At 45.2% G+C, this 18,549-nt stretch overlaps 1 non-coding gene across 1 annotated transcript; it reads right to left on the minus strand.

Annotated features, from left to right (window-relative positions):
• Positions 1-2,974: 2,974 nt before the first annotated feature.
• On the minus strand, positions 2,975-3,138 carry LOC116545303. Its single transcript, XR_004266268.1, has one exon. It is a non-coding gene; the product is annotated as a U1 spliceosomal RNA (small nuclear RNA).
• Between the last annotated feature and the right edge of the window lie 15,411 nt (positions 3,139-18,549).

Raw genomic sequence — 18,549 nt, forward strand, 5'->3', positions numbered from 1 at the left:
GAGTCTGTAGTCTGTAGTCTGAAGGCACGCAGCTAATAAAGAGAAGAGCTGGGATTTGAACCTAGGTTCATAGATTCCAAAGACTGTTTCCTCATGGATGGTGCTGGTTGGTACCCTGATGGAATGGAGACAGAACAGAAAATCTGCCAGGGATACCCACCCTTATGTAAGGGGAGGGTAGATGCCAGTATTCAGGCCATTAGAGAATAGAATTCTCTTTTTTGTTGTTGTTTTTTTTGAGACTGAGTGTCACTCTTGTAGCCCAGGCTGAAGTGCAATGGCACAGTATGTTGTGGGCCAAGGCTAGTGTGGCCACAGCTTTGTAGAGGATGCCTTGAGATGCTCTGCTGTCTAGATTACTAGACTGTCTTTGTTTTGTTCTGTTTTTGAGACAGGGTCTTGCTCTGTTACCCAGGCTGGACAAGAGTGCAATGGCACAATCACTGCTCACTGCAACCTCTGCCTCCCAGGCTCAAGTGATCCTCTCACCTCAGCATCCCAAGTAGCTAGGACTACAGGCGCACACCACCATAGCTGGCTAATTTTTGCATTTTTTGTAGCAGCGGAGGTGGGGTGGGTGGTGGTTGCCATGTTGCCCAGGCTGGTCTCGAACTCCTAGGTTCAAGCGATCCTCCTGCCTCAGGAGGATCCCAAAATGTTGGGATAACAGGAGTGAGCCACCATGCCCGGCCTCCCTAGACTCATTTGCACTCACCTTCAGATTATAATTTAGTTCCTGGGAATCTTTCTAGCAGAAAGAGGTGTCCCACCTGCAGATACACAGGTTCCTCTTGCTGATAACACTTACTTCTCTTCATGAGTGACGAGGCTTGGGCTATGTGACAATGTGGGGTAGAGGAAAGAGTATGGATTTTAGAGTCCGATTGGCTTTTCCGTGCATTAGCCTGCAAATTCCTTAACCTCTCTAAATTTCTATTTCCTTCCTCATTGGTAAGATGGGGTTTAAAAAGACTCACCTGAGGGAGCTAATGCAAGTGATGGCAGGCACCTGTAATCCCAGCTACTTAGGAGGCTGAGACAGGAGAACCACTTGAACCTGGGAGGCAGAGATTGCAGAGCTGAGATCGTGCCACTGCACTCCAGCCTGGGAGACAGAGCAACACTCCATCTCAAAAAAAAAAAAAAAAAAAGAAAAGAAAAAAGAAAGAAATGCCTAATCCAATAGGGACTCAACAACTGGTTAGATATTTTTAAGCAGATTGACATTCTAATCTGGCAATCATTCTTTTCTGAGTTGGTCTCTTAGCTATTGGGTAGCAACAGAATAAGGATGAGAATTTCATCAGGTTCCAGAGATCTAGGCTCGAGATGCTGACCCTTGGGGGTGCCCTCAGAGAAGCCACCGGGTGGGCTAGCCTTGACTTTGCAGAAGTGCAAGCCTAGTAGGTCATGGTGGTGAGGGTCACTGGGGGTGGGATGATTATCTGGAGGGGGAGGAGGTGGTCTGAGGTGGCTGGTGAAGGCACAGTATTGGAGATGGGTAACTGAGGGCCAGAGAGCCTGAGTCCCCAGTTCTGAGAAGACTCCAGGAAGCCAACCAAGCTGAAGGCAGGATGCCTGGTACTCAGGAGTGGCAGGAAAGCCACAGGCTGAACTAGACTAGCTCCCTCCCCACCAACCACCTGCTGTGTAAAAACAGATCCCTGGCCCATCATTGAAAATTCTCTCCTCAGCCCCAGCAAAGCACCAATCTCCATTCTGTCTCTATGAATTTGTTTATTCTGGATATTTCATATAAATGAAATCATATAGCACATAATCTTTTGTGTCTGGCTGCTTTCACTTAGCATAAAGTTTTTAAGGTTTATCCACAATATAGCATGTATCAATACTTCATTCCTTTTTATGGCTGAATAATATTCCACTATATATATATATATGCCACAATTTGCTAAACCACTCTTCTGTGGATATACATTTGAGCTGTTTCCACCTTTTGGCTATTGTGGATAAACATGCCTGGTCAGGTACTGGGTTGGGTATTGGTTTTTAATTATTTCGGGTATATACCTTGCAGTGTAATTACTAGATTATACAGTAATTCTATGTTTAACTTTTTGAGAAACCACCATGCTGTTTTCTACCGCACCTGAAACATTTTTCATTCCAATTAATACAGTCTTAAGGTTCCAAAGATATTGTGTATAAAAGAGCAAAATATAAGCTATTAAATTTTGTTTTCTTTCTTATTGATTTATTTATTTTAAGATGGGGTTTCACCATGATGGCCAGGCTGGTCTTGAACTCCTGACCTCAGGTGATCCACCCACCTTGGCCTCCCAAAGTGCTAGGATTACAGGTGTGAGCCACCGCGTCCGGCAACTTTTGTTTTCAAAATTGGAAAACTTTAATCATTTCCTTGGGCACACTTCCTGGCTGGATCCCGCTTGCTGCACTAGCACAAAGAGCAGGGGCTGGCTGCTCACCCTCCTCCTGCCCCCTCTCACTTGCCCTTCACATACACACTCACTTGTAACTTATTGTTACTGACTTTGAATGGAAGCTTTCAGCTGCTCCATTCTTCCTCTGTTGGTTGAAGGACTGTCAATGCGATGGGAATTACAACCCTAGCTGCTGTTATCTGTGTCGTCTGGCTGGCTGTGTGTTACTGGCTGCACTTCCCAGGAAATTAATCCCCTAAGTGAGGATGGCAAATGATGAAAACCTGGCACATAAATAAGGAGACAGGCAGCACTCCACTGACATGCCTTGGGAAGTGATCAGCTTGTCCCCGTGCACCATATTCTATGTCCCCAAGCTCCAGGGCCATTCATCCACAGGGAAACAGCCAGACTTTATTTATTTATTTATTCATTCATTCATGCATTCAATGAACATTATGGAATAGAGCACCTATCCTTTGCAGACTGTTCTAGACATTTTTATTAGAGCTGTATTGTGTAAGACATACAATAGAAATATATTTTTTTCTTTTTTTTTTTTCTTAAGAGACCAGGGGAGATCGCGAACGCAGTCCCCCACTACCACAAATTATGCAGTCAAGTTTCCCACATTTGGGGAAATCGCAGGGGTCAGTACATCCAGAGTACAATGGATAAGACTTGCCCTGGGAAAACCACCTTCATGATCATGGTATCTCCCCTGCCAAGTAAGTATAATAGAAAGACATACTTACCTGGCAGGAGAGATACCATGATCACGAAAGATATTATTGTCCTCAGTTCAAAATGAGAAAATGGAGATTCAGAGAAATTAAGAAATTTTCCCATAGTCGCACAGCTAGTATGTAGTGGAACCAGGACTTCAAGCTGAATTCCCTAGGGCCTCCCTATCTGTCTCATTTCCTTCTACACTTATTTACTATAAGTTGTATGTGCCAGGTACCCGTGGTACGTACTGAGGATATATCATAGTGAACCAGACAAACAGGCATAAACTCTTTCCTGTTGCTTTTCCATTGCATCCTATGACTCCTGGGCATCATCTCAAACCTATTCAATTTCTTCTCAAATGTTCTTTCTTATGTAATGACCAGTGCAGCACAGACCAAAGAGCTGTGAGATTGAAGATGAATTAAATTCAGGCCCTGGGGTCATGCCTCCTTGGATATAGACCTAAAATCTCATGATTCCAAATTAGCGAATTTCATCATGCCCTCCCTTGCTCCAAAACCTCCAATGGCCCAGGGCCTACAAATATTTCTGTGACATGAAAAATGGTAAAGACTCAAGTGGGGCTCTCCATGGGAGAGCCACACAGAAAGGTTGAGGAGAACATTCTAAAAAGTGCTTTTCTGCACATAATGCGAAATTCATGGATAGAGAGGCATCAGCTGGGTGTCAGACCATGGAGGGACGCATTTCTCCAAACTGAGAAGCAAGGCAAGGCTTCCAGACTGAAAGACCATGACTTTCAAGTCAAGGCTAAGGAAAAAAAATGTCTGAGGCCAGGCGCAGTGGCTCAAGCCTGTAATCTCAGCACTTTGGGAGGCCGAGGCGGGTGGATCACGAGGTCAAGAGATCGAGACCATCCTGGTCAATGTGGCGAAACTCCGTCTCTACTAAAAATACAAAAAATTAGCTGGGTCTGGTGTCACATGCCTATAATCCCAGCTACTCAGGAGGCTGAGGCAGGAGAATTGCCTGAACCCAGGAGGTGAAGGTTGTGGTGAGCCGAGATCGCGCCATTGCACTCCAGCCTGGGTAACAAGAGTGAAACTCCGTCTCAAAAAAAAAAAAAAAAAAAAAAAAGTCTGAAAGACCAGCTGTCCCTGAATAATGCTGTCAAGACACACACACATCCAGTTCATTTGTGTGTGGCCCCCAGGCCCTCCGTTTATCATCTTTGGTTCAGGTTTTGCATATTCTGGTAAGTTTGTGCTTAGGTTATGCAAGTAAACATATGCTAAGAGGTAGAAATGTTTATTTTAGTGGAAGCATTTATTTTAATAGCTTTATAAATCACACCAGGATTGCATTTATAGCATCATTAAGGATCTGAAGGGGTCACTTAAATGCTTAAGTTAGACATTGCTGCTGCAATTTATGGGAGAGATTATATGCTGTCAAAGGCAGAAGGATGATAAGCTAGATCCCACCTTCCTGCTCCCCCTGCACCCCCCCACATCCTGAAGAGTTATAGACCATGAACAGTAAGTTCTGTTTTTTTTTTTTTTAGACAGTTTCACTCTTGTTGCCCAGGCCCAGGCTGGAGTGCAATGGCAAAATCTCAGCTCACCGCAACCTCTGCCTCCCAGGTTCAAGTGATTTTCCCGCCTCAGCCTCTCGAGTAGCTGGGATTACAGGCATGTGCCACCACGCCTGGCCAATTTTTGTATTTTTAGTAGAGACGGGGTTTGTCCATGTTGGTCAGGTTGGTCTCGAACTTTTGACCTCAGGCGATCCACCCACCTCAGCCTCCCAAAGTGCTGGGATTACAGGCATGCGCCACCACGCCTGGCCAATTTTTGTATTTTTAGTAGAGACGGGTTTCTCCATGTTGTTCAGGTTGGTCTCGAACTCTTGACCTCAAGTGATCCACCTGCCTCAGCCTCCCAAAGTGCTGGGATTACAGGCGTGAGCCACCGCGCCCAGCAACAGGAAGCCTTTATTAGTGTCCTTGAATCATTGCCAGTCTCCTCCTGAGGACTAAAAACTTCAGGATTTGGAGTCTAGAGACCCACAATCTGGGCTTTACACACCATCTACATAGGGCAGTGGTCCCCAGCCCCTGAGGGACCAGTACCAGTTCATGGCTTGTTAGGAACCAGGCTGTACAGCAGGAGGTGAGTAGAGAGCCAGTGAGCATGACCACCTGAGCTCCGCCTCCTGTCCGATCAGTGACAGCATTAGATTCTCATAGGAGCGCGAACCCTACTGTGAACTGTACATGGGAGGGATCTAGCTTGTGTGTTCCTTATGAGAATCTAATTAAAGCCTGCTGATCTGAGGTGGAACAGTTTCATCCCCAAACCTTTTCCCCCTGCCCCTTGTCTGTGAATAAATTGTCTTCCACAAAACTGGTCCCTGCTGTGAAAAAAGTTGGGGACTGCTGGTATAGGTGACTTTGGAAAAATCACCCATTTCCTTAATTGTAAAAAATAAAACGAAACCAAACAAAAAAATGAACGATAACCACCAGGTTGTGGCTTTGTAAACCATACAGCTTTTGGAATTCCCCCTCCTCACTCCAGAGACTGCTGCTGGGTTTAGGGCTGAGATGAACAGGGCCCTCAGAAGGGAGGTGTATCCTGCGGCCGCCGTAACAAATGACCACATACTGGAAGACTTGACACAACAAAAATGTATGATCTCACAGCTCTGGAGGCCAGAAGTTTGGAATCAAGGTGTTGGCAGGTTTGGTTCTTTCTGGAGGCTCCAAGGGATAATCTGTTCCCTGCCTCTCTCCTGGCTTCTGTGGCTCTGCAATCCAATCCTAGAGTGTCCTGGCTTGTAGATGTGTCCCTCCCATCTCTACATCCTGTCTTCACGTGGTTTCCCCCCTGTGTCTCTTTGCCTCCAATGTCTCCTTTCTTTCATCAGGACACTAGTCATTGGATTTAGAACCACCCTAAATCCAGGATAATCTCGTCTCAGATCCTTACCTTAATCACATCTGCAAAGACTCTACTTTCAGATAAGATCACGTTCACAGGTACTGGGGGCTAGGACTCAATTTCACCCACTATAGAAAAGAAAATTTAAATCCTTTCTAAGAGAGGAGGCTAAAATTCATGGCAAGAATAAGGATCTGGACCAGATTAATTTGGGTGGGATGTAAGGGATGAGGATAGGGGGCAGGAGGATAGAGGCAGGATAGAGGTAATTTCACATGGTACTATCTATGCTGTGTGTGTGTGTGGTGGGGGGTGGCAAAACTAGCAGTTCCTAAAAGCCAGACTGAACCACACACCGCTTGTCTCATGCCAAAATAGGAGTCAAGAATTTAGTAGTGGCCAGGAACCATGGCTCATGCCTGTAATCCCAGCACTTTGGGAGGCCAAGGCGGGAGGATCCCTAGAGGAACTCCCAGGAGTTCAAGACCAGCTTGGGCAATGTGACAAGACCCCATCTCCCACAGAGAAATAAAAAATTAGCCAGGTGTGGTGATGCATGCCTACAGTCCCAGCTATTGGGGAGGCTGGGGCAGGAGGATGGCTTGAGCCCAGGAGTTCAAGGCTGCAGTGAACTATGATTGCACCACTGCACTCTTCTGGTATTTGTTACTCTGCCAGAGACATTTTTAAGGGCAAGAACTCTGAAGTCAGACTGTCTGGGTGCAAATCCAGGCTGTATGATTGTCTTAGTCTATTTTGGTGCTAGAATAGAATACTTGAGATGGACTAATTTACAAAAAATGGAAATTTATTTCTAGAGGCTGGGAAGTCCAAGATCAAGATGCCAACATTTTCTTTTCTTTTTTGTTTTTTGAAACGGAGTCTTGCTGTGTTACCAGGCTGGAGTGCAATGGTATAATCTTGGCCCACTGCAACCTCTGCCTCCTGGGTTCAAGTGATTCTCCTGCCTCAGCCTCCTGAGTAGCTGGGACTGCTGTTGTGCACCACCACAGCCAGCTAATTTTTGTATTTTTAGTAGAGACGGGGTTTCACCCTGTTGGCCAGGATGGTCTCGACCTCTTCACCTTGTGATCCGCCTGCCTTGGCCTCCCAAAGTGCTGAGATTGCAGGCATAAGCCACTGCACCCTGTCAAGGTGCCAGCATCTTATGAGGACCCTCTTGCTGTACCATCCCATGGAAGAAGGTAAGAGGATAAGAGAGAAAAAAAGGGGGCAAACTGAAACTTTTATAAGAACATTCCTTTGATAGTGGCATTAATTTATTCATGAGGGCAGAGCCCTCATGGCCTAATCCCCTCTTAGAGGTCTCAACCTCTGAATGCCATCACAATGGCAATTAAATATCAACATGAGTTTGGGAGGGACAAACATTTAAACCATAGCAATGACTTTGGGCACATCACTATGCCTAACTTAGGTTGAGTTCCTTGAAACAGAGCCTGAGACAGGATTCCAGTGCGCCTGCTTTATTGCGGAAGTGCTTTTGGGAGAAAAGGGGTGAAGAAAGCAGGATAGAGGTAGCAAATGGATCTAAGCAAGAATGTAATCCCAACTAGAGTCTAGCTTTTGCTTGACTCCAGAGCAAAAAATTTTCGAGGGTCAGTGGCATCATATAGTTGGTCCTATTTTGCAGTGGTCCTACCCTGCATCAACTAGTCAGTGGCTAAGGGCTGCCATAAGTGGGAGGGGAAGACAGTGTGTAACTTCCTAGGTGAGGCCACTCCTATTCAGCCAGGAGCAATTCTCTGGAAAGGGCGGAAGCTCTAAGTCTTTAGTAGCCAACATTTACAGCTAGGAAAGGGGTCTCACAGTGTCCACTACATATAACTTTGTATACTTTAGTTTTCTGAACTACAAAACGGAGCTGGTAATAGTAACTATCTCATATGATTGTTATGCCATTTAAATGTGTTAATATATGTGAAGCTTGCCACATGTACATGTTCAGTAAATCTTAGCTACAATTATTGTACTATTTAATGCTGAGTAATGAACTATCCTAAAATTTAGCAGCTTAACATAATAAACATTTGTTAGATAACTCAGTTTCTGAGGGTTAGAAATTAGGAATAGCTTAGATGGGTGTTTCTGGTTCATGGCCTTTCACAAGGATGCAGTGAAATGTCAGCTGGGGCCACAGTCATTTGAAGGTTTGTCTGGGACTGGCCAGTCTGCCTTCAAGGTGGCACACTCACATGGCTGTTGGCAGGAGGCCTCAGTTCCTTCCTCCATGGACATCTGCATGGGCTGCTTGTGTGTCCAATGATGTGGCAGCTGGCTTCTACCATAGCAAACAAAAAGAGAGAACTAGGAGGAATCCACAAAACCCTTTATGTCCTAGACTTGGAAATCACACACCATAACTTCTGCTATATTTTATCTGTCGTGAGTCACCCAGTCCAAGCCATACGCAGGGAGATGGGAATGAAGTTCTGTCTCTTGAAGGGAAGAGTATGGAATAACTTGTGGAATTTTAAATCTACCACCATTAGTTATTCTTAATTTCCAAGTAAGCTTGGAAACTACTGAGCTGCTCTCCAAGGAAAATTTGTGTTTGAAAAGTGAACACACAAGTAGGCCATGAATAAATCTCAAGCAATGGATCATTCATGCATTTAATAAAGTAGCTGTCTTTTTACTATTATTATTATTCCATATCTAGACATAAAGTGACTGTTTTAGAAAAGGGGAGACCTGCAGGGCCAACTGAATACACCATACCTTCTATTTGCACACTAGCATATGGCCCCTGCCTCAGGAAAATTCCTCTGCCCTTGATTGGCCAATGGAGTCCAAGGATCTGCATACCTCTGGTATAGTCAATTGTTTAACCTTTCCTAGCTACACACACACACACCCCTGGTGATTCTATTTTGCTTAATCTTTTAGCTTCTGGGATTCACTCACCAAACTTGGCTCCTTCTGGCTGTATTCTGGGTTTGTCGAACCTTGGTTTCCCATGTGACTTTCAACTTTGCTTACTACCTGGTCTCTAGCTGCCAGGAATGCCATCCTTCCCTCCCCAGCCCAAGCACTGGCCTGGGCCAGCCTCTGCCCACCACTCAGGCCTGCAGGAACAGGGGGATTCAGGCTTACCCAGCCTTCCTGTCCTTTGTCTCCCCAAACTTACACCTACCATCCTTTGCTACTGGATCAGTTGGCCAGGTCTCCACCACCAGACCAAAATAAAGGGTGGGGAAAATTATTTAGACCATTCAGACACTCAAGCAAAAACAATGATTCTTTTCCCCCAAATGATCCAGATAATTATTTTAATTCTCTGCTTCACTTTGTCTCTGGAGCCTTGACCTGTTCATTTTGTGACTCTAGTTAAAATGTGGTCCCAGTGATAAATATTTCTTGTCTATTTGTCTTCTCCACCCATGTTCCACAGGAAATTCTTTCCACGGAAAAAGGATCTATAGGTAAATGAGAATTAACTTCAATCCTGGGCAATATGAAAATTAAAGCTGTTATGGCATATGTTCTATCTACATTTCGCTTTCTGGAAGGGCCCTTCTATTTCAGCTCTCCCCACCCCTGTCACACATAGCAGCAAGGAGCAAATTACCATTTATTAAACTCTAATTATCATTCCCGTTTTTCAGTACCATTCTGTGTGACTGTGTGCAGCACACCAGCCTGTAGTCACTGCCATTAAATCAGCAATAAGTCTTGTTAGCATAGCATCCATATTTATAGGCGGGTTGAGTGATGCTCTAGTGACATGGTACAAAGTCGAACGCCCTTAATAGAAGGTTAGGGACATGTCCTGATTTTGGAGTGATCCAGCCACGTGGCAGATGTGGGAGTTTCAAGGGGACTTAAAGCTTTAGACCGTTTTGAGATGGTGTCACAGAGACTTAGAGGCTGTCAGGCGATGACAGTGTCCTGCTCTGTTGCTGTCAGAGCAACAGGTCAGAAAGTACATGGCAGATCCTATTGGAACTGTCTGGGTTCTTTCCACTCCCCTTGACCTGGAATGTCCAGGTCGGGAATCTGCCTGAGCAACACAAGTTTCTCATAGATTCTTTGGTAATTACCCCATTGGCTAGGTAACCATCAAGTGGTTGTCAGGAGAGTCATATGTGATAGGCCAAGTCCTTTATCTTGTCAATAGGGGAGGCTGGCTGTGTGGCTGGCACCTTGTCAGCTAGAGTTCATGAGTATAACACGCCTGATGGGTCTAGCCCCACAAACCCAGATGTGCGCAACTCCAAAGTCCACATTCCTTTTACTCATACTGGGCATCTCTCCCTGGAAATTCAAAGCAGACTCCTTCATTTCCTGTTTCTCATTGCAAAACTTTGTCCTGACTTCTGAAAAGCACACAGATGCCCAATCACCATCTTGTGCTGCCCAAAGAGACACAGCATGACCTACCCACTCCAGAGGGTCCTGCTTCTCCCACCCCAATTCCACAGCACTTGCCAGGGGGTCCAGCCCTTCTGAGGCAGCTTCATGCTTCACTGGCTGCTCATCACCCGGGTAAGGTTCAGGAGCCTCTGGGGCAGTTCCCTGCTGAGCCCCAGGACTTACCTGGTCTCCCCCTGCTCATCTTAACTCATCAGATTCAGGATCTGGGAGCTAGAAGGAGCATAAGAAAGAACTTAGCCTAACAGTTTCATTCTGTAGACAGGTCAGAGGCACAGAGGCAGGGTTGGGGAGGTCCCCTTCCCCCTTCACAGACACCTGGTGTCTCTTCACCTATTGTTCAGCACGGGCTGGCAGCTCCCCACAGGGTAATCACCCTCAGCTCATTAACAAGCTGTGCTCATTTGCATGTCTAAATATCCCTGTACATAGAAAATAAAGACTATTACATCTTTCCCTTATGTGTATACATGAAAAAGGCAGGGAGGAGGCAGACAGGAAAGACAGATCACACCTCTTCCCCCATCCCTCCCAGTCACCTGTTGGTCAGTTTTGTTTTGCTTGTGTAGCTACTGCCTCCTTCATTTTCATATGAAAAAGCTCTGAGTCTGCCCTATTTTTACTTTCCTTAATTTTACCTCTTCTCTGGCTCCACTTCCAAAAGGATACCCCAACCCCTCAGAAAAATAAAAACAAAACCAAGAAACCATAGCCTTCTACATCCATCAGCTTTATGCAAATGTATCAGCACACCCACCCTCATTCGGCATGCTCAGAAGCAGGAACTGTCTATCTATAGATCAGCCTGATTGCAGTTCATTTTTATACAGCTTAGGAAGCGTGAAAAGTCACAGGCTGGGGATAAACCAGCCTGAAGTCGTCATACAGATGATCATGGCACATGTAGATCATTTATTCCAGGAGTGCCTTGATGGGTCACCAGAATCCACCCCTATGGATTTCTCGTCAGCTTGTAGGGAAAATGGTGCTCTAATGATGCCATCTAGGGCTGTGCCATCTTCATCATTGGTGAGGGACACTCATCGCTGCCCAGATGCCAGCTTTCTGGGAAAACAGCTCCAAAACAACAGACCCCAAGGCTTTCTCCGAGAGATGGAGTGGCGGAGGGTGAAAGTCTAGACAGTAGGGGGACTTGCTTCCAGCTTTGTACCTTCACCCACTCTGCAAGCATTTATTGGGCCCCCCACGGTGTGCACAGTGCACTTAGAAGTGTGTGTTCCGTGTCAGGCACTATTCTAATTGCTTTACAAATACGAACTCATTTAATCCTCATCACAATCCTCAATCCTATGAGGCAGGTACGATTATCCTCACTTTACAGATGAGAAAACTGAGACACAGAGAGATAAGTGACATGTCCAAAGCCATACAGCTGATAAATATGAAGCCAGGCTTCTAACCCAGTCAGCCTGGCTTCAGCCTGTGCTCTTAATTATTATGGAGAGCTTTCCACGTAGCTATAACTACAATGTAGTGATGACTATTTGTCCGGTGCTTCTCTGCATCCATTCACTCTTATTCTCTTCCGGGGAATCCACTTGGGCCCCATTCCTGCCTCCTTGGGTGGGTTTCACTGGTCCAGGCAGCTCAGCAAATCCCATTCTCAGCCACCCTAATTGGTTGGGATCAGGCACATGGATGGCCACAGAGAGTGAATCCCAGAGATTCTGAGAGAGACTGTCTCTTCTACATGACAGAGCAATTTATGGAGGATGGTGCTGGGCGGGGTGAGTGAGATGGAAGGACCGGCATGTGGAGCTTAAGAATGGATGCATGGAAGCCAGAGCAGAGACAAAGACACCAATCAAGTCTTTGCTAAAACTTAAGCTACCAGATTAGGCTTTGCCTGAAGCTAGTACCACATTCAAACTTTCCAGTTGCCTGACACATAGTAGGTTCTTGATAGATATTTGCTGAATACGTGAGCTGATAAAACCCCTCTATTGGGTAAACCAGCTTAAATTGAGTTTCCTGTAATTGGCAACTGAAAGATTCCTAATTGATATACACACATACTAGTGATGGAATAAACATAAGAAAAATGTGGTGTATCTGTACACAGCACACACCAACAGAGATTAGTTTTTTTGTTTTTGTTTTGTTTTTTTCTATTTTAAATTTTGAGATGGAGTCTCACTCTTTAGCCCAGACTGGAGTGTGGTGGCACAATCTTGGGTCCCGGTTCAAGCAATTCTCCTACCTCAGCCTCCCAAGTAGCTGGGTTTACAGGCATGAGCCACCATGCCCAGCTAATTTTTATATTTTTTAGTAGAGACAGGGTTTCACCATGTTGGCCAGTCTGGTCTTGAACTCCTGACCTTGTAATCCACTTGCCTCGGCCTCCCAAAGTGCTGGGATTACAGGCGTGAGCCACCATGCCCAGCCCCGAGATTAGTTTTGTTACAAGAATGTTCTAGGCCAGGCACGGTCTTAAACCCAGGAGGCGGAGGTTGCAGTGAGCCAAGATCACACCACTGCACTCCAGCCTGGGAGACAGAGTGCGACTCCATCTCAAAAAAAGGGGAAAAAAAAGAATATTCTGTAAGATAGGAGGTGAGGGTTTTGTTCTTTTAAACCACCAGCATCTTGACTGTAACAGGAATGGTTCCTGGGTCTGAGTGTCTATTTATAGTAGAAGAAGGTTTCTTTAATCTGGGGACTTTTTGAAAGTGACAAAAAGATTTGTTAAGGGTAAGTGAGCCCACACTCTAAAATGAGACCTAGATGTAGAGTGTGATACATATTTATAGATTATAAATGATCAAGTCTCTCAAGATTCTCCCTTCCTAAGGAATGGCTATGCTGGGAACCTGGGATGGCTGAGGGAGAAGTTCCTGGTCAGCCAGGATTCTCTTCCTGAGTTTCTGCTGGTTTGCCCTGAGCTCCCAGAGGTACAGCCCGGCCTGCCTCTCCTTCTGGGACATTTATCACTGAAGCCAAGCATTTGGTTCTTTTCTTGCTCAATGCTCAGACTTTAAGAACTGGGTTTGATACAGCTCTGATGAGTGGAGGAACACCAGGCTTCTTGGTCCTCATGCCAGTTTAGATAAAACACACAGGGACACACGTGGAGTGGTTTTAAGGAGTGAAGAGTTTAATGGGCAAGAAGGAAGGGAGAAGACAGAAGGAAGAAGCTCCCTGTACAGAGACAGAGGGAGGAGGGCTCCAAAGCTGAAAGAGGAGGTCCCCACCCACCACGGGTACCAGCCAGGTATATATGCAGAGGTTGGAGGAGGCAATGTCTGATTTGGATAGGGCTTAGGGGATTGGTTTGACAAGGCATGTCATTCGCCTCGCCCTCAGAAAAAGTTGGCCCTCCCACCCTAGCTTTTAATATGCAAATGCAGGGCGCCATGATATTCTACACACGTGGGGATATGTAGGGGCAGCCATGCCACCAGGCACCTGTGGGACAAGGGCAAGAAGAAGAGGGTAGGAATCGCCATGTTTGGGTGGACCCAGTTTCTAATGGCCTGGATTTGCATATCAAAGGTTGCAGGCTTGGCTCTAAGAGTTGGGGAAGAAACTTTTCCAGAGATGCTTTAGAAAACGAAAACTTCAACAGCGACTAGTTGGATCAGGTTCTAAAGGAAAGGGTGGAGAGATTCAACCAGTTAGCGTGAAAGTTGAAGATAAAGTTCTCCCAGAATATGGAGGCACCAAAGTAGTTCTAGATGACAAGGATTGTTTCCTATTTAGAGATGGTGACATTCTTGGAAAGTACGTAGACTGAAATAAGTCACTATTGAAATGGCATCAATGTGAAGCTGCCCATTGCACTGAAGTTATGAAATCTTTCATCATGTAAATAATTTCCATATCTCTCTTTTATAATAAACTAATGATAACTGATGACATTTAGTGTCTCCAAAATTGTTTCCTTGTACTGATAGAAACATTTCCAAATAAAAATATATAAACGAAAAAAAAAAAAGAAAACGAAAACTTATGCACTTTGGGAAGCTGAGGCAGGCAAATGACCTGAGGTCGAGAGTTCAAGTCCAGCCTGATCAACATGAAGAAACTCTGTCTCTACTAAAAATACAAAAAATTAGCTGAGCTTGGTGGCAGATGCCTGTAATCCCAGCTACTCGGAAGGCTGAGGCAAAAGAATCGCTTGAACCCGGGAGGCGAAGGTTGTGGTGAGCCAAGATTGTGCCATTGCATTCCAGCCTGGGCAACAAAAATGAAACTCTGTCTCAAAAAAGAAAAAAAAAATTCCCAAGGACCATTTTTTTCTCTTTCTGCCTAAAATAACTTCTTTTTTTTTTTTTTTTTTTGAGACGGAGTTTCACTCATGTTACCCAGGCTGGAGTGCAATGGCGCGATCTCGGCTCACCGCAACCTCCGCCTCCTGGGTTGAGGCAATTCTCCTGCCTCAGCCTCCTGAGTAGCTGGGATTACAGGCATGCACCACCATGCCCAGCTAATTTTTTTTTGTTTTGTATTTTTAGTAGAGACGGGGTTTCACCATGTTGACCAGGATGGTCTCGATCTCTTGACCTCGTGATCTACCCGCCTTGGCCTCCCAAAGTGCTGGGATTACAGGCTTGAGCCACCGCGCCCGGCCGCTAAAATAATTTCTTAATAACTCCTACAACAGGTTGAAGCTGGGCATGGTGGCACGTGCCTGAGGTCCCATCTACTTGGGAGGCTGAGGTGGGAATATTGCCTGAGCCTAGGAGTTCGAGGCTGCAGTGAGCCATGATTGCACCACTGTACTCCACATGCTCCTGTTCCTTACCATCTTGCCTGAAGAAAGAACAAATATCGCTGGGCATGGTGGCTCATGCCTGTAATCTAAGCACTTTGGAGGCCAAGGTGGGGGATCGCCTGAGGTGGGGAGTTCAAGACCAGCCTGACCAACATGGTGAAACCCTCTCTTTAAAAAAATAAAAATAAAAAAAAAAGAAAGAACAAATATCTTTCTTCCTGCTCAACACTTAGCCTTTGACCTCAATTCCTTTCCCTCCCATTCTAATTTGGGCCTTGCCTCATCAATTTTTGCACCCCTCTTCTTTATCAAATCTCTAACTGCTACTGCTCAGCCTATAAATATGCAAAAGATTTTTGCTTTTTAACGAAACTCTTATTAACCCAAGGCCCCCTGTAGCTACCCTTTAAACTTCCTCCTTTCCTTTCCAATTCCTCAGCAGAGGTCTTTGTAATTTACTGTCTCCTCTTAACTTCCTGTTCACTCTTAAATGCATTGAAATCTGATTCGAGCCTGAACTTCATGGAATCGCTGTCAAAACGGTGACTACCTTAATTGCCAAATCCATCAGGCACTTTTTGGTCTTTAATTGACCACGCCATTCTACTGCCCCTGAAACTATCAATTCCTCCTTAACACCCTCTTCCATGACAGCACACTTTCTCGATTTTCCTTGTAGCTATCTGATTATATCACTCAGGACTTTTGGCCATACATGGCAGAAACCCAACTTCAACTACATTAATAAGAGTTGGGATGAATTAGTTCATGTGGGAAGCTTTGATAAAGAAAGCCATATGGATGTAACTTAGGAAAGACTGTGAAATCACCTTTGCAAAATTATGACTGAGACAGTGAAAGAGATCTAACTTAACCAATTTCATCTTGCTTCTAACCTCCAAGCTGTCCTTGTTCACTCCTGGGCCAAGGGTGAACTAACTTTGGGAGAAACTTATTTTATAGTTTATTGTTTAAACAAAAACAGTAACAGCCCTTTCCCAAAGCAGACCCCCTTCCTGCCTGGGGACTAGATTGCCTTTGTAGGACTAACATTAGTCACGAGATTAGAAATGATGGTTTCAGAGTCATGCAGCTGGAGGCTACAAGATTCTGACCCTCCCTAAACTGCTCCCAAGATCAGTGCTTGAGACATCGTGCAGACACTGCACTTGATGGATCAGCTGGCACCACCGAGATCAGTAAACTGGCCCATCTGATCCTGTGGCCCCCACCCAGGAACTGACGCAGTGCGAGAAGACAGCTTTGACTTCCTATGATTTCATCTCTGACCAATCAACACTCCTGGTTCACTGGCTTCTTTCTACCCACCAAGTTATCCTTAAAAACTCTGCTCCTGAATGCCCAGGGAGACTGATTTGAGTAATAATAAAACTCCAGTCTCTGGCACAGCAGGCCCTGTGTGAATTACTCTTTCTCTATTGCAATTCCCCTGTCTTGATGAATCAGCTCTGTCTAGGCAGTGGGCAAGGCAAACCCCTTGGGTGGTTACAACTGTACCAGGAATGACAGTGGCAGAATTCTCCAGGCCTTTCATCGCTTCTCCTTTTTCCATGATAGCTTCATTCTTTCAGATGACTATGGTTTGAATGTGTCCACTCAAGAATTCAGGTGTTGAAACTTAATGGCTAATGTGATAGAGTTAGAGGTATAGGGCCTTTAAGAGGTGAGTAAGCCATAAAGCTTCTTTCTTATAAATGAAGGCTCTTATGAAAGAGGCTTCATGTGGCTCCTTGGCCCTTCTGTCTTCTGCCATGTGAGGACACAAGATTCCTGTTCTCTGGAGGATGCAGCAATGAGGCATCATTAATGAATTTCTGTGCATTATAAATCACCCAGTCTCAGGTATTTTGTTAAAGCAGCACAAAGAGACTAAGACACCAGGTCTCTCCATATGTAAGAGATATTGCCATCAATGGCTCCTGGCCTTGAACATCATAGGTCTGAGAACTGCTTTCCTTGAACCCAAGCTCCCCTCTCTCTCTTGCCTCCTCTCTTTCCATGTGATCTCTGCACATACTGGCTCCCCTACAACTTCTGGAAGTAGAGGAAGTGGAAGTAGCCTAAGGTTTTCACCAGATGCCTAGTCTTCCAGAGAGCAAAATTATGAGCCAAATGATTTTTTTAAAAATAAATTCCTAGTATCAGCTATTCCTTTATAGCAACACAAATGGACTAAGGCCTCTTCCAATTAACTGCCCTACAATTCCTTGGGAATGACCCTCATCCTTGGTAATCAAGGCAACATTCAAGTTCCAGGGAGCAAGATGGGAGAAAGACAAAGAGTAAAGGGCATAAACTACTTCCTAAGGGAATTTTCAGGAAGCTGACTCTAACATCCCGTTAGCCTGAACGTGGTCATACTTATCTGCAAGGGAGCCTGGGAAATGTAGTCTTTACTCTGAAGCCCATGTGCTTAGCTAAAACTTCTGTTACGACGGGAGAAGGAAAAAAATGGACATAGGGTGGCAAAAAGAAATCACTGCTACTCCAGGGATCATCCTAGGCCCACTGGTTCTTTGTGTGCCCTTTCTTGTTAATCTCATTCACACTCAGGGTTTCCATTTTCACCTGTGTGTTAATGACTTCTGATTGACTCTCTTGAGCTTGGATATCTCCCCGAACTTCAGATTCATATATCCAAGTGTTTATGGAATGCCAGGATATTATCAGGTACCTTAAACTCAGCATGACCCAAACTGGCATCTTTCCCACCAAAATTAGGTCCTTCAGCTTAAAATATCTGATCACCATTAAGCATAGGCTATATAGATCACCCTAGAGTTTTTGGTAGAGAGGAATTATGATACAGTCATAGTGAAGAGGGCTGGCGTGTTGGAATTGGCCAGACCTGGGTTCCAATCTGGTTCTGCTTCTCATTGGCTTTGATAATTGAGGGGAATTCCTGTAGTAGTTTGCTATGGCTATGGTAACAACGTTTCACCAACTAGGTGACTTAAACAATAGAAATTAGGGCCTCGCTGTGGCTCAAGCCTGTAATCCCAGCACTTTGGGAGGCCAAGGCAGGTGGATCACGAGGTCAAGAGATCGAGACCATCCTGGCCAACATGATAAAACCCCGTTTCTACTAAAAATACAAAAAAATTAGCTGGGTGTGGTGGCATGCACCTGTGGTCCCAGCTGCCTGGGAGGCTGGGGCTGGAAAATTGCTTGAACCCGGAGGCAGATGTTGCAGTGAGCCAAGATCGAGCCACTGCACTCCAGCCTGGTGCCTGGCGACAGAGCAAGACTGTCTCAAAAAAAAAAAAAAATTATTGTTTTACAGTTCTAGTGGCTAGAATTCCAAGATCAAGGTGTCAGCAGCATGGTTCTTTCTCAGGGCTATGAGGAAGAATCTGTTCCA

The sequence above is a fragment of the Sapajus apella genome, unplaced genomic scaffold (assembly GCF_009761245.1).
Source record: "Sapajus apella isolate SASKATOON/1434 unplaced genomic scaffold, GSC_monkey_1.0 scaffold257, whole genome shotgun sequence".
In the NCBI taxonomy this organism is placed as follows: Eukaryota; Metazoa; Chordata; class Mammalia; order Primates; family Cebidae; genus Sapajus; species Sapajus apella.